The sequence below is a fragment of the Ranitomeya variabilis genome, chromosome 7, assembly GCF_051348905.1.
Source record: "Ranitomeya variabilis isolate aRanVar5 chromosome 7, aRanVar5.hap1, whole genome shotgun sequence".
Lineage (NCBI taxonomy): Eukaryota > Metazoa > Chordata > Amphibia > Anura > Dendrobatidae > Ranitomeya > Ranitomeya variabilis.
The window spans coordinates 45,104,076-45,130,940 of record NC_135238.1 but is presented as its reverse complement, the minus strand read 5'-3'; the positions used below and the strand labels follow the sequence as shown (position 1 = coordinate 45,130,940).

At 47.0% G+C, this 26,865-nt stretch overlaps 1 protein-coding gene across 1 annotated transcript in view; it reads left to right on the top strand.

Moving 5' to 3' along the window:
* LOC143786214 (piwi-like protein 1) overlaps positions 1-26,865 on the top strand; it is a 97,477-nt gene that overhangs the window by 36,058 nt on the left and 34,554 nt on the right. The window lies entirely within an intron of this gene.

Sequence of the window (26,865 nt, the reverse complement as noted above, 5' to 3'; positions counted from 1 at the left end):
ATTTGAGATCTTTGGTTCCAACCACCGTGTCTTTGTGTGATGCAGAAAAGGTGAACGGATGGACTCTACATGCCTGGTTCCCACCGTGAAGCATGGAGGAGGAGGTGTGATGGTGTGGGGGGGCTTTGCTGGTGACACTGTTGGGGATTTATTCAAAATTGAAGGCATACTGAACCAGCATGGCTACCACAGCATCTTGCAGCGGCATGCTATTCCATCCGGTTTGCGTTTAGTTGGACCATCATTTATTTTTCAACAGGACAATGACCCAAAACACACCTCCAGGATGTGTAAGGGCTATTTGACCAAGAAGGAGAGTGGTGGGGTGCTACGCCAGATGACCTGGCCTTCAGTCGCCAGACCTGAACCCAATGGTTTGGGGTCAGCTGGACCACAGAGTGAAGGCAAAAGGGCCAACAAGTGCTAAGCATCTCTGGGAACTCCTTCAAGATTGTTGGAAGACCATTTCCGGTGACAACCTCCTTAAGCTCATCAAGAGAATGCCAAAAGTGTGCAAATCAGTCATCAAAGCAAAAGGTGGCTACTTTGAAGAACCTAGAATTTAAGACACATTTTCAGTTGTTTCACACTTTAATTCCACACGTGTTAACTCATAGTTTTGATGCCTTCAATGTGAATTTACAATTTTCATAGTCATGAAAATACAGAAAAATCTTTAAGTGAGAAGATGTGTCCAAACTTTTGGTCTGTAATGTATGTGTGTGTGTATATATGTATATATATGTATATATATATATCTATATGTGTATGTATATGTATGTATGTTTTAATGAACATTTGAGCCCATAAATCCATTAGATGTCGGTTTTGCAAGCCTGCAAGAAAATATCGCAGTACGGATGCCATACGGATTACATACGGAGGATGCCATGCGCAAAATACACTGCCACACCCTGCCTACGGATGACATACGGATCACTATTTTTGGAACATTTCTGCGTATTACGGCCTTAAAAAACGGACCGTATCTTCATACGCTGAGTGTGACGCTGGCCATAGTCTTAGTGTGAGGGGAGACATAAACTTAACCCATAAACTCCCTGGGGAGACATGTCCTGTAGTCTCTATGGTATGGGAATGATATGTCCATTAACTCTATGGTGTTGGAAAGAGATGTTTTGTGGCCATTGTCGTGAGTCCGCGCTGGAGAGACAGTGAAAACTTCCGTGATTAGCTGGAAAAAAAAAGACACGAGGAAGTTTCCGCCACTCTGGCTAACGTGTGTGCCCTAATCGTAGAATGGAACTAGTCTGAAGCTGGGGCCTAAATGTGGAAATTGCTTTGTCGGACAAAAATAAACGGGGCGCTATCTTGAAGGGAAAAAAAAAGGCCGAGAAGGGACGGTAATAAACTGGGGCGCTATCCAGCAGTAGGGCACCTGTGCCACATCTTTTATCAACATTTTCCTTTGATCCTGTGGAGCCCTCGCCGCCATGAAGTGACTGGAAGGGAGAGGTAACTGGTTCCAGATGTGGTCCCGACTCCTACTTCATAGTTTTGAAGACTGCATCAGGAATTCCTGGGTGAGGGGGTCGCTGGAATGGGTACGTCTTCCCTCCCACACAGTCATGGTCCCAGAAGGTGCCAACCATGGATGATGGGAGGGACGCTAGGGGGGGACACTGGGGCCGAAAGGCAGGACACTCCACCACGAGCCGCCCCGAGACACTTGTGAAGTGTTACAGGGAATAGGGTCTCGCCTCTCAGACTAGAGCGGGGACGATGTGGATGCCGCCACACTGTTCTATCTGTCCCTTAGTTGGGAAAACTGTGAGAATTTACACACTGTTACAAGGTGTATCTGAAAGAAAAAGGGAAACTGTTAGTAAAACAAAAGATGGTAGAGACTGGTCTGAACATGGACCCGTGTCTGACTTCCTTGGACACTAACCAAAACTGGTTAGTTCTCTGGGTGGGTGTAGCCTGATGGGGAGGAGTTGGCCTTTTTTCTGCCTAGTGGCAGCAGCATACACCCATGCTTTCCTGTGTCTCCCAATAAAGGAGTCACGACCCAACATTTTATCTTAATTAACCAGACCTTTATTTCTCCTTCACCTCATTGGGGGACACAGACCGTGGGTGTTATGCTGCTGCCACTATGAGGACACTAAGTTGAAACAAAGAGTTCTCTCCTCCCCTGCAGTATACACCCTCCTGCTGGCTCCCAGAGAACCAGTTCTTGCTTAGTGTCTGTAGGAGGCACTTGGGTCTGGTTCAGACCCCAACGTTCTTATTTAATTTTTACTTTTCTGTAACCTTTTATTTTTGAATTAACGGAGTGAAGGGGGTAACGGTTCCTTTCAAGGCTCCGATCTCCCCCGAATCAACAGGCGAGAATGCGGAGAGTTCCTCCCCGTACCCTCTCCTGCGACGTGGGGTGCCTGAGCTCACTGCAGAGGTGACGGTTCCTTCACGGTCCTGATCTCCCCACACAAGCAAAAGGCTAGCACATAGTGTCGCCTCTATCTATCCTCTCCTGGAGCCAGGCCTAATGCCGGACATTCTGCCCTGTTCCATGGACAACAGAGGGCCCACTATGGCATCCGTGCAGCCCCCACTGCATCACCACTGATTGAAAGCGGATGATGCAAGGAGGCAGAAAGTCCCTCTCCACCCCCCTGACTATGGGGGGTGGGGGGGGGATCCAAAGACCAGCCACAATGCAACAGGTCTGCACCAGCTCTGCTACATCACCTCAAAATGTGAGAATGACTGCGGCTGGCACCATCTGGTCGCAGAGACGGGGTCCTGGTCCCTGGGGGAGCGGTGTCACGGCGTCCAGCGGCGTTTTACACCACTTTATTCATCTGTTTGCGCCGTGGGCAGCGTTCATTTCTGGCAGGCTTCACAAATTTAGTCCCCAGCTTCTAGTTGGCCTAGGCCGTGTTTTTCATGGCTCCGCCCACCGCAGCCGGCGCTACCCACACTTCTGACGCTTCTCGTCCTAAACGTGAGGCGCCCCTCCTGCTCTCGGCGGCCATCTTTCTACACCTCAGGAACGGAGCCGGCCTTCTGACAGCGGTGACAGTAACAGCAGAGCTGACAGAAGCGCTGCGAGCCGTGAGGACACCGACACCTTCCCTGGGGACACAAGAGCAGGTCCCGGGTAAGCTGAATCCTCCGGAACTGACAGCTTAACACCTGAGGTAACGCGCCGTCGCAAAAATTTAGTCCCCGGCTTCGTCCGAGGTGTAAGTCCCTCTCTACCTCCCTATTAAAAGGATGGTGGATTGAGGGTGACCCCTTTCTCCCTGTACCATGGTCCTAGACCAGCAGCGGCACTGGACAGGCGGTCTGCGGCGACGCTGGCAGGGGGGGGGGGCTTACTCTGGCAGCGAGGACGCATTTCTGGGGCCGACTGACAGGGGCGACAGTTTGGCGTCCGTGAGGTCTGTTTCTCGCTCTCCCTCACTAGTGATTTGCAGAACAAGACTCTGAGTTTGAGTTGGATGTTTTCCCGGATCTGCACTCACCAGAGTTCCAGAAAATGAGGGACTCTCTTATTGAGCCCGTCAATCAGACTCTAAAGGTTGACGAGGATTGCGGTTCTGTCCCAGAACACACAATGCCCTTCAAGAGGACTAATCGCTCTCATAACAGCGTTTACCATTCACCCGGAGGTCTGGGTTATACTTAACCAGCGCTGAGAGCAACGTGTTAAACATCTGAAGGGTCAGCACCCTCTTGAGGCGTGGTACGCCCCTGTTTTGATCTGTGGAAAGATTGAGCTGAATCTCCTGCGGTGAACCCACTAGTATTCGTTTCGGTATTCAGAATCCTATCCTGGCCGGATGGATCATCACCCACAGACTGTCAGAGACTGACTCGCTCCGTCTTTAAGACCTCTGGTTCAGCACTATCCATCGTATGCCGCGGCAGGGGTAGCTAAAGCCATGGTATCCTGGTCGCCTTTTTGGAGGCAGTGCAGCGCAGCTAGCCATCAGCGGCGGATGCCATCACGTTCAGAAGGTGTTTCTTTTTTTATGGCTCATTGAATAGAAAACGGACTCTGTGTGCAAAAAAAAATCCTTTTTCGGACACCATAGATTTACGAGGGGCTCAAGGTGTTCTACTCTAATCTGTTTGACGTTCACTCAGTACTTTGGCTGCATGGGGTCCTGGGATCAAAATCCCACCTTAGTTTATCGGACCTGCAGCACCATTGGGCAACAGCCCTGGGTAAGTGCTCTAACCCTGAGGCACGGTTTTTTTTTTTCCTGCAAAGGATTCATGAGATTAACAGGTCATGAGGTATTCTGTCTTACAGCCTCATTTTACTGAGGCTGGGATCTAGACTACACTATACCTCCCCCTCCCCCAGTGTGGTCTTTGTCGCTGACGCAGCCCATGGCATCACTGACCAGCGATACAGTCCCTTCATTATCCTTCCTCTATCAGTCAGGGTCTTCACCAGCCTGACTGGGATAATTCATCCATCTCTAATGCAGCACGTTGTTTCAGTGGTTAGTACTACAGCCTTGCAATCTGGAGTCTTGGCATCAGATCCTACCAAAGGATCATGGTCACTCGTCGATAAGAGGGACGCTTCTAACATCCATCGACAACGGGATGTTTTTTTCTACATATTCGAATTTCCCCTCTCTAAACAATCCTGTGCTTTGCCATCCCCTAACAGCATTTTCAGTTCACATCGTGCTCTCGAAGGTCATGACGGCTGTCATGTCCATCTTGCACTCTCGAGGCGTGATCTTTCTGCCCTACTCAGACGACCTTCTCATCAGGGGTCTTTGCATCTCTGGCGATACTCTTCCTCCCCTGAGCTCGTGGATAAATGTATACAGGCTCCCCTCGTTCCAGCCCAATGGATATCCTTTTAAGGAATGACCCTGGATGCCTCCGAGGGTTAGTGATTCCCCCTCAACACAAGGTCCGAGTCTTTTCTAACACGGAGCCCACGCACTTAACCACTCACTCGATCATTCTATCTGGTTTGCTGTGACGGCACTGGGGCAAAATGGTGACCGCAATCGAAATGATCGTTCTTTTTCATTCAGCTGACTCTGTCCCCTGCAGCATGAACCCGTTTTCTTCCTTGATCGCCGATGCTGCATGCTCCGGCGGATCAGGCAGCCTCTCAGGTGATGAACATTGAGGCCTTCTCTCTTCCAGTGGAAATATTTTCTCCCGGTTTAATGGCTAGTAGTGTCTACCGATGTCAGTCTCCTTGACTGGGGAGTAGTCTTGGGCACCTCATGGCTCAGGGGCGCTGATCAACTCGGGAGTCGAGCCTTCCGATTAATGTCTGGGAAATCTGAGCAATCAGGATAGCCCTGCAACAGTTCCATTATCTCCTGCCGAGTCACCCCATCAGAATTCTATCGGATAAAGCCACAGCTGTTGCATGTATCAATCATTAAAGGGGGTAACCACAGCAGGGTGGCCATGCATGAGGTAGCCCATATTGCCCAATGGGCAGATAGGAACCACTCAGTATTTTCAGCAGTCCATATCCCAGGCGGCAGTTTTTTTGTAGCCGTCAAGGTCTCGCCTTGGGACAATGGAAGGCCTTTCGACAGAAATGTATTCATCTAAGGACTCCGGGCGTGGATCGGATGGCTTCAAGATTGAGCGCCAAGGTATTCCACTTCAGAGCTCGGTCTTGGGATCTATAGACCATCAAGGAGCATACACGAGTCTCTCCGCGGCTTCATCTTCAGCACCTGCTTTTTTTCCCCGCTTAATTTACTTCCGAGAGTCTTCAGGTAGACCTGAGCAGAGGGGATTCCAGTAATCCTTATCGCCCAGGTTAGGACACACTTGGTGTGATATGCAGATTGAGTGCAGATAGTCGTCGATGTCCTATGGCGACTGCCGGATCATCCAAATCTGCTCTGCCAGCGTCCGTTTTTTTGTCAGGACGTCCTCATGTCTTCTCTGTACCCTCCAATTTGGGAAATTCTCCAAACTGGTCTGGAATCAGATTTGGCGCTCAGCTTTTCTTTTTTTTCTTTTTTTTTTTTTTTTCTCTCTCTCTCTCCCTCTCTCAAATTCCAGATCTTGGCCTTATCTGTTTTATTCCAGCTCAGAAGTACTTCCATTCCTTAAGTGAGCATTTTCTTTCAGGGGGTCTCCCATGTGGTATCCTCCTATATCTTGCATTCAGAGCCCTGCAACCTTTATATGGTCCCGGGTGCGCTTTAAAGGGAACCTGTCATCCCCCCCCCCCCCCCAGGCGTTATAAACTAAAAGAGCCACCTTGTGCAGCAGTAATGCTGCATTCTGACAAGGTGGCTCTTTTAGTTCTGGGTGCTGTAACTACCGAATAATCAGTTTTATTGTCCGAAATGCCTGCTCCTCAGTCAAGTGGGTCGGTGTTTCCCCCCTGCTTCAGACAGCACACAGCTGTCACTCACATCTTCTTGGCGCCGGGCGCTGCCTACTCCTCGCCGCTGTTTTCAAAAGTACCCGGCGCCTGCGCTCTTATCCCCTGCCTGGTGCAGGCGCAGTGAGTGCTGGCCGTCTTTCCTCATATGCAGCCCAGCTGACTGCGCATGCGCCGCCTCCCTTCTTGGGAATCCCAGCCCCGCAATGTGAATAAATCATAAGTCACTGCGGGGCTGGGATTCACAAGCAGGGCGGCGGCGCATGCGCAGTCAGCTGGGCTGCATATGAGGAAAGACAGCCAGCACTCACTGCGCCTGCACCAGGCAGGGGATAAAAGCGCAGGCGCCGGGTACTTTTGAAAACAGCGGTGAGGGGGAGGCGGCGCCCGGCGCCAAGAAAATGTGAGTGACAGCTGTGTGCTGTCTGAAGCAGGGGGGAAATGCCGGCCCACTTGACTAAGGAGCAGGTATTTCGGACAAATAATAAAACTGATTATTTCGGAAGTTACAGCACCCATAACTAAAAGAGCCACCTTGTCAGAATGCAGCATTACTGCTGCACAAGGTGGCTCTTTTAGTTTATAACGCCTGGGGGGGTGACAGGTTCCCTTTAACAGATGCCTTTCGAACCGTTGCAGGATGTCTCTGAAGTCGTCTGTTTCTTCTCGCTGCGCTATCAACCAAGTTTCAGAGCTACCACTCTTTTTGGTCGAGTTCCGTTCCTTTCCTGATTTTCCCCCAGGACAAGGCTGTCATCGAATCATCTATGGTCTCCGTTTTTTCCCAAGGTGGTTTTTCCCTTTCCACCTTAACAAGGACTTTGTCCTTCTCTCTTTTCTTGTCCAGCTCCAGTACATCCGGTGGAATGAGCCTTTCACACCTGGACATAATAAAGGCTTTCCGAAGGTGCATCTAGAAGACGGCGCCCTTCAGTAGGTCGGACGACCTATCTGTGCTTCCTGAGGGTCTCGGGCACCGTTTAGCCATTTCAGGGCTACGATACCAAATGGTCTCACTTGTCTTTTCAGATGTCTTACTGTGTCAGGAAACAAGCCTATCCCAATGGGGATTACGGCACACTCTACTCAGTCGGTAGACATTCTTTTTTGTGCCTTTTGGCATCAGGTGTCGGCACAAGAGGTCTGCAAGGCTGTAACTTGATACAGCTTACGCTCTCAGACTTCTGCACAAACGGTCCCTCGCAGATGTATTTTGCAAGCGGCGGTAGCGCAACTGTAGTCAGTTGGTACATGGGGTTAGATCTGTGATGTGACTCCCCACCCAAGGACTGCTTTGGGACGTCCCATGGTCTGTGTCCCCCAATGAGGCGTAGGGGAAATAGGGATTTTTGTGTACTAACTGTAAAATCCTTTTCTCTAAGCCAATCATTGGGGGACACAGCACCCACCCTGTTAATTTTTTGGCTTGCGCTTGGTTTATGTTTATGGTTTATGATCTCCTACTGCTTTTGCACCGAACTGGTTCTCTGGGAGCCAGCAGGAGGGTGTATACTGCAGAGGAGGAGCTAACTTTTTGTTTCAACTTGGTGTCCTCCTAGTGGCAGCAGCATAACACCCATGGTCTGTGTCCCCCAATGATTGGCTCGGAGAAAAGGATTTTACGGTGAGTACACAAAAATCCCTATTTTCAGTTAGCCAGGAGTCACTAACTGTTATCTACATGTTGACTTTTGAATTTTTCTTTTTGGTTCGTCAAGAAAACAGACTTTTGGTAACATTATCCTGTAATACTGACTTGTAAGTTGAAATTTGATGTAACGCATTGTGCTGTTATCCTGGGCAACTAGAGGCGCATAATTGAACAATGTTTGCTGAAATGTTGATTACACATTGTCCAGGCCAGCTGGCTTGTTGACTTGCAAAACAGGAGGAAAAACTATGCAAATAAATACAATAATTAAACAATGTGAGTTGACCTTGTCACCATTCTTCCGCTTTACCTCTGGATGTTTGAAGGACAGTTGTTAACTATAAAAAGAGGACATAAGCGCCTCTATAACCTATACCTTCGTAAACCGATATACATCCAAACAGCCAAGAGATCCGAAGAACCAGAAACTCTACAGGACAGCAGCCAGGACATCATGGCTCCATCACGAGGGACACAGATTTGACATTCTTCAGGATGTCAGCTTAGAGGACCACAGCCCTGGCTTAAAGAATGCAGATCTCCATTCACTATCGCTGAACCATGGATACGTTTGGGATAGTCAGGATTTGGACCCACCGGTCACCTGAGCTCCATGGATACGTTTATGAAAGCAAGTAATGGGACCCACCAGTCACCTGGCTCCATGGAGTTTTTCGGAGAAGCCAGGTTGTGACCCTCTGGTCAACTGGCCTTCTGCCTCAATGGACTGACATCTTCCTAAGCTTGTCAGTACCTCCTTTCTGTGCGTGCCACAGGTGGGGGTAGTCTGTCCTGGAAGCTGGAAGTCCCAGCTGCTTTAATCTTAATCCCGGTGAATTGGCAGAAAGGTGAGACTCTGTCATTTGCACCATCTTGGGTATTCATGTGTTTTGGTTAGCGCATCAGGGTGTCGGGGTCGTAACGACAATATACCCTCATTCACCAGTCATTTCAAATTAAACTATAAGCATGTGGTACCGGGTAAGAATGAGTCAGACAGGTAGCTGGTTCAATCTCAGTGCATGCTCATGTGACTATGTGTCAGCCACAGTCATACCAACTGAACTTTATTTTCCAAATACACGGTACTAAAAAGGAATGCAATAGGCGGGGTTTAAGCAGTATACGTCTAGTGCTCAGTCCTTCTGATTCGTCGGATGTCTCCTGGTGGATTCCTCCTCTTCTTTCTATTTCCAAGTTTCGATTTCAGAAGAAATGAAACTTTAACCTTTCAGATTCTAAACTGAAGTGAAGAATGAACACTGGCAGCCATCTTTAATACAGTTACATTTGCATTAGCAAGGGAAAACTTATTGTTTCACAGTATAAAATATATAAAAGTACAAAAGGTATATAAGAAAATATATTTTCACCTTGACAATCCCCCCTAAACACTAAGTTTTTCCCTTACAGAAAGATCCTTTGAGACTGTCCATGTGATGGGAAAAGGGGAGGTGGATTTCTTCATCCAGACACCTCAGAAACTCTCCCCTAGCGAGAGGCCTCCAGGCAGCTGAACCCTTCACTAACCTCACATGGAGTTCTCCCACTGTCCCTAAACTAAATCTCTTAGCATCATCTGAGAATGGGGGGTTTTGTCTATTCTCTTGAGAGGAATGTACTTAGGGATCTCCCCTGACTCAGTACCATCGTACTCTGGTGGATCTATTTCTTGATTGAGGAAGGTGCCAGTCGGAGTTGCCTTGGCAATAACCTTTTTATACAAGGGAATAACACAACAGAGGATTACACTGGTCAACAGCATTTTTGGTGCCAAAGATATTTCATCGAATTTAGGGTATTTTTGGGCTGCTGATTCTGAATATGTCATCAGTTTTGCCAGATTGGCTCAAGTTTTTGAGATTTTTGGTATCTTATTTATAGCACTTGTTGGTAAATGCGACGCATCATCTCATTAATTTCTTTGGATTAGTACTTGAACTGAGCAGTTCTCAATATAGTTTTGTGTTAATTAGTGTTCTAAAAGTTTGTTCATAGCTTGATTTTTGCACTAACTTTATGTTGTCTGTTTTCCAGTGAAAAGCATGAACTCATCAAGAAGAAGTTGTCTTAACGATCCAGACTCATTCTGTTACATTTGTGGTGAATACACACTGCCAAAACATAGAAGAAACATAAACAGACTTCGTAAAAAAAGTGTATTTTGCCTATTTTGGGGTTATGCTTGGGGACCAAGACAAGTTTTGGGCACCACACATAGTGTGCAAAGCATGTATCGAATTATTACGAAAATGGAGCAAAGGACAAAGAAAAAGCTTCAAATTTGGTGTTCCAATGGTGTGGAGAGAGCCAAAAAATCATCACGATGACTGTTATTTATGGTAAACACAGGTACAGGCACATCTTCACAATGAGGGACAGACCCTCTTGCAGATTCCATGTTACTCCCATTTTCGTTTCTTATGCTTATTGAATCCTTGCACTTGCACTGCACAGAAATAACAGTCATCATGATGATTTTTTGGCTCTCTCCACACCATTGGAACACCAAATTTGAAGCTTTTTCTTTGTCCTTTGCTCCATTTTCGTAATAATTCGATACATGCTTTGCACACTGTGTGGTGCCCAAAACTTGTCTTGGTCCCCAAGCATAACCCCAAAATAGGCAAAATACACTTTTTTTACGAAGTCTGTTATGTTTCTTCTATGTTTTGGCAGTGTGTATTCACCACAAATGTAACAGAATGAGTCTGGATCGTTAAGACAACTTCTTCTTGATGAGTTCACGCTTTTCACTGGAAAACAGACAACAACATAAAGTTAGTGCAAAAATCAAGCTATAAACAAACTTTTAGAACACTAATTAACACAAAACTATATTGAGAACTGCTCAGTTCAAGTACTAATCCAAAGAAATTAATGAGATGATGCGTCGCATTTACCAACAAGTGCTATAAATAAGATACCAAAAATGTCAAAAACTTGAGCCAATCTGGCAAAACTGATGACATATTCAGAATCAGCACCCCAAAAATACCCCAAATTCATTAAAATATTTTGGACACCAGAAAAAAAAATTTTTTTTGTTGACCTGTGTTATCGATCCAACTATAAGGAGGGCAATTAGTACCAAACAAACTTATTGAAGGAATCCCTTGATCCCACCTAACCAACTGGAGAAGAAAGATATATCTGCTCCAGCATACATGACACATCATCTTATTGTCCTAATTTGTTCAACTTCTTTTTGCAACCTTCAGGTCTTTCGGATCTACATTTCGCCATTCAGGTCTGGCTGTCTATATTTCGTCTCGTAAGTCTTTGGTCATACCGTCAATGAATGTATTTACCTATACTCTAACATAAAGTGGATTTATGGGGCTGTACTCCATGCCTTCCCATTTCAGCTGTAACCGTCCAAAGTATAGCTCTACACTCTCCTTTTGTCACATTTGTAGAAAATCTTAATTGTGTCCTAGCAAGTCACCTGCTTTTGTGCTCACTAACTACCTAGGCCTGCCTAGGTGCACTTATACGTCCAACATATGGTCATTATTTGTCTGTAGAATGAGAAAGGTTGGTTCTCAGGGTCAGCCAATTGCTTTTGCGTAGCTAGCTAGTCAGAGGGCCTCCAGGGATAATACTCCTGTATCTGTCTTACCCTACCTGATATGGTTGGTTCTCTGGTGGTGGGGAGTGACATGACATGCTGGTCTACAGCTCCTTCCCAAAAGGATTACTGTCAGCCTACTCCTAAAAGTTAATGTCCCCACTATCCACCAACCACATCCTGTGTCAGCTTCTTATATCACTACATGTGATCTTGTCTGGACAGGATTCAGTGTAATTCTTTTAGGTCGGGTTGCAGCACGGGTCATACAAGCGTTAGGGCCCAAGTCCTCAACTATATCCTGAAAGGCATCACAGCTATGATTAACGAATCTTTGTTCTCTGTAATATACCGTATATACTCGAGTATAAGCCGAGATTTTCAGCCCAAATTTTTGGGCTGAAAGTGCCCCTCTCGGCTTATACTCGAGTCATGATCGGTGGTGGGGTCGGCGGGTGAGCACTGTCATATACTTACCTGCTTCCGGCGTTCCTGTCGCTCCCCCTGCCCGTCCCACTGTCTCCGGGTGCCGCAGCCTCTTCCCCTGAGCGGTCACGTGGGACCGCTCATTAGAGAAATGAATAGGCTGCTCCACCTCCCATAGGGGCGGAGCCGCCTATTCATTTCTCTAATGAAGCTGTGCCGGTGACCGCTGATAGAGGAAGAGGCTGCGGCACCGAAGACCAGCTGTCCGGGGGAAGGAGCGGGATGCCGGGAGCAGGTAAGTATCGCATATTCACCTGTCCTCGTTCCACACGTCGGGCGTCGCGCCATCTTCCCGGCGTCTCTCCTCACTGACTGTGCAGGCAGAGGGCGCAATGACGCATATAGTGTGCGCGCCGCCCTCTGCCTGATCAGTCAGTGCGGAGAGACGCCGGGAAGATGGCGCCGAGGAGCTGCAAGCAAGACAGGTGAGTATGTGTGTTTTTTTTTTTTTTTTTAATTGCAGCAGCAGCACAGATTTATGTGGAGCATCTATGGGGCAATGGTGCTATGGCAGAGCCATGGGGCAACAGTGCAGAGCACTATATGGCACAGCTATGGGGCAACGGTGCAGAGCACTATATGGCAGAGCTATGGGGCAACGGTGCAGAGCACTATATGGCACAGCTATGGGGCAATGGTGCAGAGCACTATATGGCACAGCTATGGGGCAACGGTGCAGAGCACTATATGGCACAGCTATGGGGCAACGGTGCAGAGCACTATATGGCACAGCTATGGGGCAACGGTGCAGAGCACTATATGGCACAGCTATGGGGCAACGGTGCAGAGCACTATATGGCACAGCTATGGGGCAACGGTGCAGAGCACTATATGGCACAGCTATGGGGCAACAGTGCAGAGCACTATATGGCACAGCTATGGGGCAACAGTGCAGAGCACTATATGGCACAGCTATGGGGCAACGGTGCAGAGCATTATATATATGGCACAGCTGTCTATGGGGCAACGGTGCAGAGCATTGTATATATGGCACAGCTTTATGTGGAGTATCTATGGGGCAACGGTGCAGAGCATTGTATATATGGCACAGCTTTATGTGGAGCATCTATGGGGCCATAATGAACGGTGCAGAGCATTATATATGGCACAGCTTTATGTGGAGCATCTATGGGGCCATAATGAATGGTATGGAGTATCTATTTCTAATTTTGAAATTCACCGGTACCTGCTGCATTTTTCACCCTAGGCTTATACTCGAGTCAATAAGTTTTCCCAGTTTTTTGTGGCAAAATTAGGGGGGTCGGCTTATACTCGGGTCGGCTTATACTCGAGTATATACGGTATATATATATTTGATCCATTCAACATTTTTATTAATCTGCACCTGTGGGATTATAGAAGCAATGTCGGCATAAATCTGGTTCTGGGCTTTAAACTGGTCAGGCACCCCCCTTGGCACTCCAATGGCATTAATATATATCAGTGGATCTTCTTCATAACTCATGTGGAGCTGATTGAGACTTCTCCTCTTTCTGGTAGGTTCGTCAGGTGTCTTTGGATCCCAAGGTAAAATCTTGAACTGCATGGCTAGTTTAACAAGGGTGCATTGGCCTATCCAGGCATTAGGCAACCTAGGACGGAGCTTGCCATTTCCACATAACCAATAAATATCGTACATATATTGTGTATAAGAGAAAAGGAGTAAAACGGAGAAAGCAAATACTGCAAATAATTTATTAAGTCATACAGAAGTTAATACATACAAGTATAATAGCACAGTGAAAAAGGGGATGGTAAGAATAGGGTGAGTCCCCACCGGTATAAGCCAGCACCCAAGTAAAGATATACCTAATCTACTAGTAGTATAGAGGCAGCCGCCCATGGGCATAAAGTGAGCCCTATGGAGACACAAAATCACGCCCCACACTAGAAATAATGGCAACCAGACAGGCGCTTACCGACAGGGTGCGGAGATGGAGTGTACCGGGTGGGATTCAGTCCAGCAGGACCCCCGACGCGCGTTTCGCTAGCGCGAATGCTTGAGCTTTATCCCCTTGACTGTGCTATTATACTTGTATGTATTAACTTCTGTATGACTTAATAAATTATTTGCAGTATTTGCTTTCTCCGTTTTACTCCTTTTCTCTTATGCTTCTTATGGAGTTGCTCTGTCCTTGGGACTCTGGGTTTTTCTGGCACGATTCTGTGCTCTAAATTTCCCAGATAACATGTTGCCTAGTTTTGTTCTAATATATTGTGTATGTTTGATTAGCAAGTCAGTATCTAGAGGACTGTTCTCTTTGCAGAAACCTATCTCGGAGATCTCTACTGGTGTACCTGTGGTGTCGTGGGAATTATAGCAGGTGTAATTGTCAGCTAATACGGTTACTTCTCCTGGGACCTTTAGTCTGGGTTCCTTATGAATTAGTGGGACGTAATCTGGGCAATCAGTGGGCTTCAAACCTTTCAACAGATTCATGACACAGGCAGTGGTGTTGTCATCAGGGAAAAGCAATGCATGTGTGTATAGGTGTGTATTCGCAGCAGCACAAGCAATACATCCTACAGAGATATTCTGGACTCTTACATTGTATCTCACCCATTCTAACCATAGGTTTTTCCTTGGGGCTGTTTGTGTTTCTATGGAGAAAACCTCTTGCCAACTGAGACCTGGAATGGGGATCACTTCATTAACTACATTTTGCAAACGCTCACCTGGGCCTGTTTTAGGTGTACTGGTAACAGGGGCCTTGGTTGGTCTAGAGCTAATATCCTGGAGCTGTATATGGCCTAAATACCCATAGGGTCCAGCACTAAATATATAATTATAATGCCTTCCCAGTACGAACGTCTGCAGATCAGCAGATTGGGGGCTTTCAAGATTTAGGAGGAGGGGGTGACAACTTTTACCCCATTTACAGCCTCTAGGTGGTTGCAGAAGGGCTGTTAGATGCATTCTCTCACAAAGACTCCTACCCGTCCCATCCTTGGGGAACATGGCTTCGCTAGGTTTATATCCCCAATCATCCCCTGTATTCCAGGCAGCATCTGTCCAATAATGGCAATTATTGTTGTATTGTCTGGTAACACACATATAAAACTGGATGATCCCCTCTACCACCCGTTCAGTCTCAAGGCCCTTGACTACATCACAGAAATCAAATCGCCAGATATTCACCAGGGCTGTCAGATTTACCCAGAGAATAGTGGGACCTTAGTATTTTCATTTACATTAGGGGCCGAAGAGGTAGGGGCGAGGATGGCCCCTAGTCCCAAGGTCAAAAACAACAGCAACATTTCCCTTCAGTCACTACTGTGACTAAACACTGGTTCGGTCTCTTTTACAATATGAGGCGTGGATCCAGGTGCTCTTTCCTTCAAGTTTTACTGCAGTGGGGGGTGACCAGGATCACCGTGTGGGGTCCTTCAAATCTTGTCTGGAGACAATCTCTGCGCACAAACTTTTTCACATACACCAGGTCTCCTGGCACAAAGGGATGGTGTCCAAGAACCTTGTCTGGGTCTGGAAGAGAACTGAAGACAGTTAAATGCACTTTGGCAAGGTGTCCATGTAAGGCCTGCACATAGCTAGTCAAGTCCTGGTACTTGAGTTGCAACTGTTGTGGAAAGAAACATCCAAGATTGGGGCCCCTGCCAAACAGAATCTCATACGGTGACAGTCCTGTCTTCCTGTTTGGGGTATATCTTACTGAAAACAAAGCTAGAGGAAGGCATTCTGTCCATGGTTTACCAGTCTCTGTCATTGCCTTCTGGATTTTAAGCTTAAGAGTTCCATTTAGTCTCTCCACTTTTCCACTGTTCTGCGGATGGAGTATGCAATGCTTGACTTACCCCCAGTGCTGCCATTACCTCTGACATGATCTCTCCAGTAAAATGGGAACTCCGATCGCTTTCAATGACTTCAGGAACTCCATACCTGCATATGATCTCAGCCATCAGTTTCTTCGCCGTTGTCTTAGCCGTAGCTTTGGCAACTGGGTAGGCTTGTGGCCAACCTGAAAATAAATCAATGCAGACCAACACATACTCATACGTCCCTACCCTGGGTAACTGAATATAATCATTCTGCAGTCTCTGGAATTGGTTAAAGGGCTGGGGAGTGTGATTGGATTGGGTTTTCACTGTCCTACCCTGATTATGTGTGGCACATATCATGCAGCTCTGTACCTGCCCTTCTGCGCAGGTGGAAAACCCCGGGGGCAATTCATTGTTTCTGTAGGGTGTCACACATGGCCGTCTTCGAGTGGTGCACATTCCTGTGCAGAACCTGTGCCATCATTGGGTACAGTACCTGTGGTAGGCAGACCTTTTCACCCCTCCCCCATAGTCCAGTGACGGTATCAGAGCAAGCCCCTATCTTTTGCCACCTATTTTTCTCCTCCTTACTTGCCTGTTCTTGTAACCGGGCTAAGATGTCTTTCAACACAAGTGGAGATGGTGGGGTGTCCAGGTGATGTACTTGAGAGGCTACAGGAGTGCTTGCTGCTTTCTTTGCAGCCTGGTCTGCCAGTGCGTTACCCTTTGTCCGTCCATCAGTGCCTTTGGTATGTGCCTTTACCTTTATGATGCCTGCTTGGGTGGGAAACTGTAGTGCATTCATATGTTGCTGGACTGCCTCAGCATGTTTAAAGGGGTGGCCATTTGCTGTCAGGAAAGCTCTGGCTCTCCAGATAGGCCCATAATCGTGTGCAATGCCAAAAGCATACCTGGAATCAGTGTAGATATTTACAGTCTTACCTTCTGCTAGTTTGCACGCTTCTGTAAGCGCCTTGAGCTCTGCTTCTTGTGCAGACATATGAGCTGGCATTGACTCTGCCTTGATTACCTCATGTTCTGAGACCACAGCATATCTGGTACAGTAGCGTTCTTGGTCATCTTGGTGACGGGATCCATCTACAAAAAGCTCAAAATCAGCATTAGAATAGGCACACTAGAGACCAGCCGTTTCCTGAGACATTAATTCTAGACAATCATGTGGTTTGGAAACCTAATCTTGTTCCTCTGGATCCATTCTAGAAAGAAAAAGAGTGTCCTTGCTCATGTCACCTACTCCTCCCCCCTTTGGATCCAGGGGAACTAGGAGAAGAGTAGCGGGGTTCAGGACAGTGCACCTTTTCAAAGTAACATTAGTAGGCATGAGAATAGCACACCAAAGTCGCAGCTGTCCAGCCATGGACATGTGGCTAGGTTGTACCTGGTTAAGGATACTATATACATCGTGTGGGGTGTGGACCATCAGTGGGTAATACAACACAGTCCAAACACAGGAGGAACTTCCTCTTGCCACCGTATCCAGGCGGCCACTGTAATAAGCAACAGGTCTCTGTTTGTCTCCATAAAACTGAATCAGCACACCTGTAGCATGTCCTGCATAGGTGAGCTCTGTCTGCAAGGCAGTCTGCAATACTGTACGGCAGTGCTCGGGTGTCTTGTAATCATATACGGGGCCTGCAGTGTGTAACACTATATCACAGGGCAAATTCCCTCTTTGGGTGGACATAGCGTCTCCTGGATGCAAGGGGCCATAAACGACAAGGTAGGCCTGACACTCTTGGGCTATGGCTGGGCTTCCCTTTTCTAGCTATCTGTTGGGCCAAACAACCTCTATGTGACAGGGTAGAGTTAGCTGGGTTCACTATGGCTCCTACCTGGTGGGTAATTATGTCCCCATACCCTACTGAGAAAAGAACCTGGGATTCCTGAGGTGTGATGTAGTAGCGTGAATGACAGGGGAACCAAACTTCAGATTCCTGGAAAGTCTGGCCTTGTAAGTGTGAAGGTTTCACGGGAAGAGGAGATGTAGGGGCCTTTCCGGGCTGGGGGGTCTGCCATTTACACCGATTAAAACAAACTCTTAATCTGAAAATTGACATAACGAAGCTAGGGAGGGACCCTATTATCCAACAGGGAGCCCCCCTGTTGATCTTCAATTTGCTATATATAAGCAGGTAAATCTTTTACCAATCTTTCAATTACTTACAAGTTTTTCTCTAAGACTAAGCACAGGTCTATTTCACTTCCAATTTCATACAGTACTTATTGCTTTAAACATAAATCTCTCAGCGTGTACTAAACCAAGGACAGAGAAAACTTAGAATGCAATACATGGCCCTCCTTCCCTCTAGCCCACAGCACCGAGGGGAGAAATTTCAAGCAGGTCGCGCAGGGATTCACTCACCCCCTCCCATCTAGTAACACGGAGATAAGAAAAATCACTGCATTCCACAGCGCACAAGGGAGAATACAAAAGCCCAGCTCTTTGCCCCCCTTTCTCTAAGTTCGTAGCACAGATGAGGAAAGAGGAGAAATCTCACAGCGGTCCGCTCCCTCCTCCCCTCTCCTACACAGCACTGATACAAGGCTCCGTATCTTCTACACAGTCACAAATTGCAGCAGTTTTCAGACTTAATTTCTACAAAACTTTCCTATGATCCTCCGTGGTCTGGGCGGAGCCCCAAGGACGGCCCGTACACGCACACGCGGCAGGTCTCCACCCAGGTTGGATTCTGCACAACACAAACGGGACACACCTACGCTTCTGGAGAACTCGTCCCGTCGCCATCACAGGGCGGTGGCTGGGACTGCATTTTCATCACCAGTGGCACGGCGGCCATTTTACAATCTGTGGGATCACAGTTCAAAGGCATTTTATAACCAAACACGGGTTCTACATTCTCTGATCCTCCCTCTCCATCAACCACTTTTTATCCTTTGTTCTTTAAGCCTCGCGCAACTCGCAGATAAGCTTCTTGACTGCCTCTTGCCCTCCCGTGACTCTACTATTGTCTTGACTTCAACAGCATCCTCATCTAACTTGTGGGGCACTGACTTCTGCTTTAAGATACGCAACATGACTCACAGAATACTATGGTTTTCTGCAGTAAACCACTAGCAGCGATATCAACACTGTGTTCTATATATATATATAGTACGGAGCCTCACGTTCGACGTACTAGGAAAAGAGCCTCACGCTTAATGTTTCCTGTCTGTCCCTAACCTGAACAACAGTGATTACAGACTATCCTGCCACGATATTCTAAACAGTCGGGAGGCGGTCTCCTAGTGAGAGCCCTCCACAAAAAATATAGGTGGTCCCCTCACGGAACGCCTTAGTTACCTGTCAGCACAGGTGGTCCCCTCTCGGAACGTCTTAGTTACCTGTTGTGTATCCGCTTTTTGGGCTCCCCTGGTGGTTGCTGGTGGTACTGGTGACTTGTTTGCACTTTGCTGCTTCTTTTCACCTGCTTCCATCAGCGTTTGGGAGTTTCCTATTTAGCCTTGCTCTCCAGTCATTTCCTTGCCGGTCATCATTGTAACCAGAGCCTTCGGTTGCATGTTCCTGCTACTAGTCTGCTGATCAGCTAAGTGGACTTTGTCCTTTTGTTTTGTACCTTTTGTCCAGTTTGCAGTTTTTGTAATTCTCTGTAGCTGGAAGCTCTTGCGGGCTGAAATTGCCACTCCTGTGTCATGAGTTGACACAGGAGTCTTAAAGTAATTTCAGGATGGTTTTTGAAAGGGTTTTCAGTTGACCGTGAAGTCCTCTTTTGTATCCTTCTGCTATGTAGTAAGTGGACCTCTCTTTGCTAAATCTACTTTCATACTGTGTATGTCTTTTCCTCTTAATTCACCGTTATTACATGTGGGGGGCTGCTATCATCTTTTGGGGTATTTCCCTAGAGGTAAGCCAGGTCTGTTTCTTCCTCTACCAGGCGTAGTTAGTCCTCCGGCTGGCGCGTGGCATATAGGAAGCCGTAGGTATGCTCCCTGGCTACTGTTAGTTGTGTGGTAGATTTAGCTCACGGTCAACTCGAGTTTCCATCACCCGAGAGCTCGTTCGTTATTTATATGTTTCTTACGTTCCCTTGCCATTGGGAACCATGACAGTTACCTATCTGGACAGGTGGTCCCCTCTCGGAACGCCTTAGTTACCTGTCAGCACAATATCACAGAGGCTGCGTCTCCTATCCCTTTCTCTAAGCTGCCCCACAATCTACAACTAGCTCAATTTATCACTCCACTTCACTACTAGACAATAGTCACGGGTAGGGTGGTTGAACGGAGTACAATGACCGGTGGAGGAGGTGTGGTGTACATGAGGACGCGCCGGATGCGACGTCTCTCAGTTGCTGGTTCAGAGCGTGGCACAGGATCGCATTCGATCTCACCACTCGACCGGTCACTCCCCAGACCCAAGGAGACCACAGACAAACCAATAACGGCTGAAACACTAGCAAGTGTGACACATACAGTGTATATGATCGCCACTTACCGTGTTCAGAGGGTGATCAGTCCTCGACGTCAGCCACTACGGGTATCATCCACAGACATCCAGGCATGGGTCCAGAGGGTCTCGGATCGCTGGCCACGCCCCACGTTGGTCGCGCCAAATTGTCAGGGTCGTAACGACAATATACCGTCATTCACCAGTCATTCCAAATTAAACTATAAGCATGTGGTACCGGGTAAGAATGAGTCAGACAGGTAGCTGGTTCAGTCTCAGTGCATGCTCATGTGACTATATGTGTCAGCCACAGTCATACCAACTGACCTTTATTTTCCAAATACACGGTACTAAAAAGGAATGCAATAGGCGGGGTGTTGTGAATTCGGTGTTTGTGGGCTCCCCCGGTGGTCTGTTGTGGTAGTGCCTCTTATGTGCCTTCCTCCATCTCTGATTACTTGTCGCCACCCTTTAGGGGAGTTTCCTATTTAAGGCTGCTTGGCTGTTAGTCATATGCCGGCCAACAATGTATCAGTAGCATTCTGTTGCATTCTCCTGCCTCAAGTTCCAGTTCAGCTAAGTTGAATTTCGTTTCTCGTTTATGCTATTTTTGTCCAGCTATCTGCAATGTGACTCTTCAGTGCTGGAAGCTCTTGTGGACGGAAATCACCACTCCAGTGGCATGAGTTGTCACTGGAGTTTAAAGTGATTTCTGGATGGTGTTTTTTGAGTAGTGTTTTTTTTAAGTTGACCGTGAAGTAACTCTTTCCTGTCCTTCTGCTATCTAGTAAGCGGACCTCACTGTGCTAAATCTGCTGTTCATCCTACGTATGTCATTTCCTCTGAACTCACCGTCAATATCTGTGGGGGGCTACTATCACCTTTTGGGGTTCATCACTGGAGGTAAGGCAGGCCTGTGTATTCCTCTTATAGGGGTAGTTAGATCTCCGGCTGGCGCGTGGTGTCTAGGGCATCGTAGGTACATCCCCTGGCTACTTCCAGTGTTGTGTCAGGTTCAGGTCACGGTCAACTTTAGTTTCCATCACCCGAGAGCTAGTCCGTTTGTTATTTTTTCCCCCTGCCATTGGGGTATCATAACAGATTGGCCGGCCGGTAAAAAATCTATGTGTAAAATATGCACTAAAGCAGGAAGGAGGAGAAAAGGTTTTTTTTTTTTCTGTGTTTGAAAGTGCACCCTGGTTGCTCATTGTATTCCTTGCTTAAACTGCAGTCTTCAGCCTTTTTTTTTTCTCCTCTCCTCTTAACCTCTGAATGGCTTGGGTTACACCCATTTGAATCATGGATCCACAGAGTTTAGTTGCAGGTTTGAATAGCCTTGCGACAAAGGTACAGAACTTACAAGATTTTGTTATACGTGCTCCAATATCTGAACCGAAGATTCCTCTGCCTGAATACTTTACCGGAGACAGATCCCGGTTTTTGAGTTTCAGAGAAAATTGTAAATTGTTTTTGTCTCTGAGATCTCACTCTGCTGGTGATCATATACAACAAGTTAAAATTGTTATTTCTCTACTGCGCGGTGACCCACAAAGTTGGGCTTTTGCATTATCGCCAGGGGATCCTGCGTTGTTAAATGTAGATGCGTTTTTCCAGGCTTTGGGGTTGCTTTATGAAGAACCTAATTTGGAGAGTTTGGCTGAGAAAGCCTTGATGGCTCTTTCCCAAGGGCAAGATGAAGCTGAGATATACTGCCAGAAATTCCGTAAATGGTCGGTGCTTACTAGATGGAATGAGTGCGCTTTGGCAGCTAATTTCAGAGAGGGTCTCTCTGATGCCGTGAAGGATGTCATGGTGGGGTTCCCTGTGCCTACAGGTCTGAATGATGCCATGAAATTGGCTATCCAGATTGATCGGCGTTTACGGGAGCGCAAATCTGTGCACCATATGGCGGTGTCTTCTGAGGAAAAATCGGTGCACCATATGGCGGTGTCTTCTGAGGAAAAATCGGTGCACCATATGGCGGTATCTTCTGAGCAAAAACCTGTGCACCATATGGCGGTGTCTTCTGAGAAAAAACCTGTGCACCATTTGGCGGTGACCGCTGAAAAGGCACTAGAGCATATGCAATGCGATCGTGTTTTGTCTAGAGGCGAACGTCAGAATTACAGGCGCAAAAATGGGTTGTGCTTCTACTGTGGAGATCCAGCTCATGTTATATCAGCATGCTCTAAACGTATAAATAAGGTTGATAAAAAGGTTGATAAATCTTTTTCTACAGGTACCTTGCAGTCAAAATTTCTTTTGTCCGTGACATTGATTTGTACCTTATCATCTGTTACTGTGAATGCTTATGTGGATTCTGGCGCCGCTCTGAGTCTCATGGATTGGTCCTTTGCCAAGCGTTGTGGGTTTGATTTGGAGCCGTTGGAAGTTTCTATTCCCCTGAAGGGTATTGATTCTACACCTTTGGCTAGCAATAAACCACAATATTGGACACAAGTGACTATGCGTCTTACCCCAGACCATCAGGAGATTATTCGTTTCCTTGTGTTATACAACCTACATGATGTCTTAGTGCTTGGATTACCATGGTTACAGATTCATAATCCCGTCTTGGACTGGAAATCTATGTCTGTGTTGAGCTGGGGATGTCGGGGTATTCATGGGGATACACCTTTGGTTCCCATTTCTTCATCTACTCCCTCTGAGATCCCAGCATTTCTGTCAGATTTTCATGATGTCTTTCAAGAGCCTAAAATTGATTCTCTCCCTCCTCACAGAGAGTGTGACTGCGCTATTGAATTGATCCCCGGTAGTAAATTTCCTAAGGGTCGCTTGTTTAATTTGTCTGTACCTGAACATACTGCTATGCGGGAGTATATTAGAGAATCTTTGGAAAAGGGTCATATTCGCCCCTCGTTGTCTCCACTAGGGGCAGGATTTTTCTTTGTAGGTAAAAAGGATGGTTCATTGAGACCTTGTATCGACTATCGACTTTTGAATAAGATTACAGTTAAATACCAGTACCCGTTACCTTTACTGACTGATCTGTTTGCTCGCATAAAGGGGGCTAAGTGGTTCACTAAGATCGATCTACGTGGTGCGTATAATTTGGTGCGGATTAAGCAGGGGGATGAGTGGAAGACCGCATTTAATACGCCTGAAGGCCATTTCGAGTATTTGGTAATGCCTTTCGGTCTCGCGAATGCTCCTTCCGTTTTTCAGTCCTTTATGCACGATATTTTCCGTGAATATCTGGATAAGTTTATGATTGTGTATTTGGATGATATTCTTGTTTTTTCGAAGGACTGGGAATCTCATGTTCAACAAGTCAGGAGAGTTTTTCAGGTTTTGCGAGCTAATTCTCTTTTTGTAAAGGGCTCAAAGTGTAGTTTTGGAGTTCAGAGAATTTCCTTTCTGGGATATATTTTTTCCCCTTCATCTATGGAGATGGACCCTGTCAAGGTTCAGGCTATTTGTGATTGGATACAACCTACTTCTTTGAAGAGTCTGCAGAAGTTCTTGGGTTTTGCTAATTTCTATCGCCGATTTATAGCGGGTTTTTCTGCCATTGCTAAACCTTTGACTGACTTGACCAAAAAGGGTGCTGATGTTGCTAATTGGTCCTCTGCGGCTGTGGAGGCCTTTCAGGAGCTTAAGCGCCGCTTTTCTTCCGCTCCTGTGTTGCGCCAGCCTGATGTGTTGCTTCCGTTCCAGGTTGAAGTAGATGCTTCGGAGATCGGAGCAGGTGCAGTTTTGTCGCAGAAAGATCCTGACTGCTCAGTGATGAGACCATGTGCGTTTTTCTCCCGAAAGTTTTCGCCCGCTGAGCGAAATTATGATGTGGGAAATCGGGAACTTCTGGCCATGAAGTGGGCGTTTGAGGAGTGGCGTCATTGGCTTGAGGGTGCTAGACACCAGGTGGTGGTCCTCACTGACCACAAGAATCTAATTTATCTTGAGTCGGCCAGGCGTCTGAATCCTAGACAGGCGCGCTGGTCGTTGTTTTTCTCCCGATTTAACTTTGTGGTATCATATCTGCCTGGGTCTAAGAATGTGAAGGCGGATGCCCTCTCTAGGAGTTTTGAGCCTGACTCGCCGGGTGATTCCGAAACTACCGGCATCCTGAAGGATGGGGTGATATTGTCAGCTGTCTCCCCAGACCTGCGGCGTTCTTTGCAGGAGTTTCAGGTGGATAGGCCTGATCGCTGTCCGCCTGGTAGACTGTTTGTCCCTGATGATTGGACCAGTAGAGTTATCTCGGAGGTTCATTCTTCCGCGTTGACAGGTCATCCTGGAATTTTTGGCACCAGGGATTTGGTGTCTAGGTCCTTCTGGTGGCCTTCTTTGTCTCGAGATGTGCGCATGTTTGTGCAGTCTTGTGATGTTTGTGCTCGGGCCAAGCCCTGCTGTTCTAGGGCTAGTGGGTTGTTGTTGCCCTTGCCTATTCCTAAGAGGCCTTGGACGCACATCTCTATGGACTTTATTTCTGACCTTCCGGTTTCTCGTAGGATGTCTGTCATCTGGGTGATTTGTGACCGTTTTTCCAAAATGGTTCATTTGGTACCTTTGCCCAAATTGCCCTCCTCCTCTGAGTTGGTTCCTCTATTTTTTCAGAATGTGGTGCGTTTGCATGGTATTCCTGAGAATATAGTGTCTGACAGGGGTACTCAGTTTGTGTCTAGATTTTGGCGGACGTTCTGTGCCAGGATGGGCATCGACTTGTCTTTTTCGTCTGCATTCCATCCTCAGACTAATGGCCAGACTGAGCGTACTAATCAGACCTTGGAGACTTACTTGAGGTGTTTTGTGTCCGCTGATCAGGATGATTGGCTTGACTTTTTGCCATTGGCAGAGTTTGCCCTTAACAATCGGGCCAGTTCTGCCACTTTGGTTTCTCCATTTTTTTGTAATTCAGGGTTTCACCCTCGGTTTTCGTCCGGTCAATTGGAGTCTTCGGATTGTCCTGGAGTGGATGCTGTGGTTGATAGGATGCATCGGATTTGGGGACAGGTTGTGGACAATCTGAAGTTGTCCCAGGAGAAGACTCAACAGTTCACTAATCGTCATCGGCGTATTGGTCCTCGTCTCTGTGTTGGGGACCTGGTGTGGCTGTCTTCTCGATTTATTCCTATGAAGGTCTCGTCTCCTAAGTTTAAGCCTCGGTTTATCGGCCCTTATAGGATTCTGGAGGTTCTTAATCCTGTGTCCTTTCGTTTGGACCTCCCAGCATCTTTTACTATCCATAATGTTTTCCATCGGTCATTATTGCGGAGGTATGAGGTACCGGTTGTTCCTTCTGCTGATCCACCTGCTCCTGTGTTGGTTGAGGGTGAATTGGAGTATGTGGTGGAAAAGATCTTGGACTCCCGTGTTTCCAGACGGAAACTTCAGTATCTGGTTAAGTGGAAAGGTTATGGCCAGGAGGATAATTCTTGGGTGACAGCATCCGATGTTCATGCTCCCGATTTGGTTCGTGCATTTCATAGTGCTCATCCAGATCGCCCTGGTGGTTCTGGTGAGGGTTCGGTGCCCCCTCCTTAAGGAGGGGGTACTGTTGTGAATTCGGTGTTTGTGGGCTCCCCCGGTGGTCTGTTGTGGTAGTGCCTCTTATGTGCCTTCCTCCATCTCTGATTACTTGTTGCCACCCTTTAGGGGAGTTTCCTATTTAAGGCTGCTTGGCTGTTAGTCATATGCCGGCCAACAATGTATCAGTAGCATTCTGTTGCATTCTCCTGCCTCAAGTTCCAGTTCAGCTAAGTTGAATTTCGTTTCTTGTTTATGCTATTTTTGTCCAGCTATCTGCAATGTGACTCTTCAGTGCTGGAAGCTCTTGTGGACGGAAATCACCACTCCAGTGGCATGAGTTGTCACTGGAGTTTAAAGTGATTTCTGGATGGTGTTTTTTGAGTAGTGTTTTTTTAAGTTGACCGTGAAGTAACTCTTTCCTGTCCTTCTGCTATCTAGTAAGCGGACCTCACTGTGCTAAATCTGCTGTTCATCCTACGTATGTCATTTCCTCTGAACTCACCGTCAATATCTGTGGGGGGCTACTATCACCTTTTGGGGTTCATCACTGGAGGTAAGGCAGGCCTGTGTATTCCTCTTATAGGGGTAGTTAGATCTCCGGCTGGCGCGTGGTGTCTAGGGCATCGTAGGTACATCCCCTGGCTACTTCCAGTGTTGTGTCAGGTTCAGGTCACGGTCAACTTTAGTTTCCATCACCCGAGAGCTAGTCCGTTTGTTATTTTTTCCCCCTGCCATTGGGGTATCATAACAGCGGGGTTTAAGCAGTATACGTCTAGTGCTCAGTCCTTCTGATTCGTCGGACGTCTCCTGGTGGATTCCTCCTCTTGTTTCGATTTCAGAAGAAATGAAACTTTAACCTTTCAGATTCTAAACTGAAGTGAAGAATGAACACTGGCAGCCATCTTTAATACAGTTACATTTGCATTAGCAAGGGAAAACTTATTGTTTCACAGTATAAAATATATAAAAGTACAAAAGGTATATAAGAAAATATATTTTCACCTTGACAAGGGCACCTGCTGACCTCCCATTCCCACCCCTCCTCCCCCTGTCTCCACAGAAGGCTCAGAAATATTTTCCGGTAAACGCCCAAAATCATC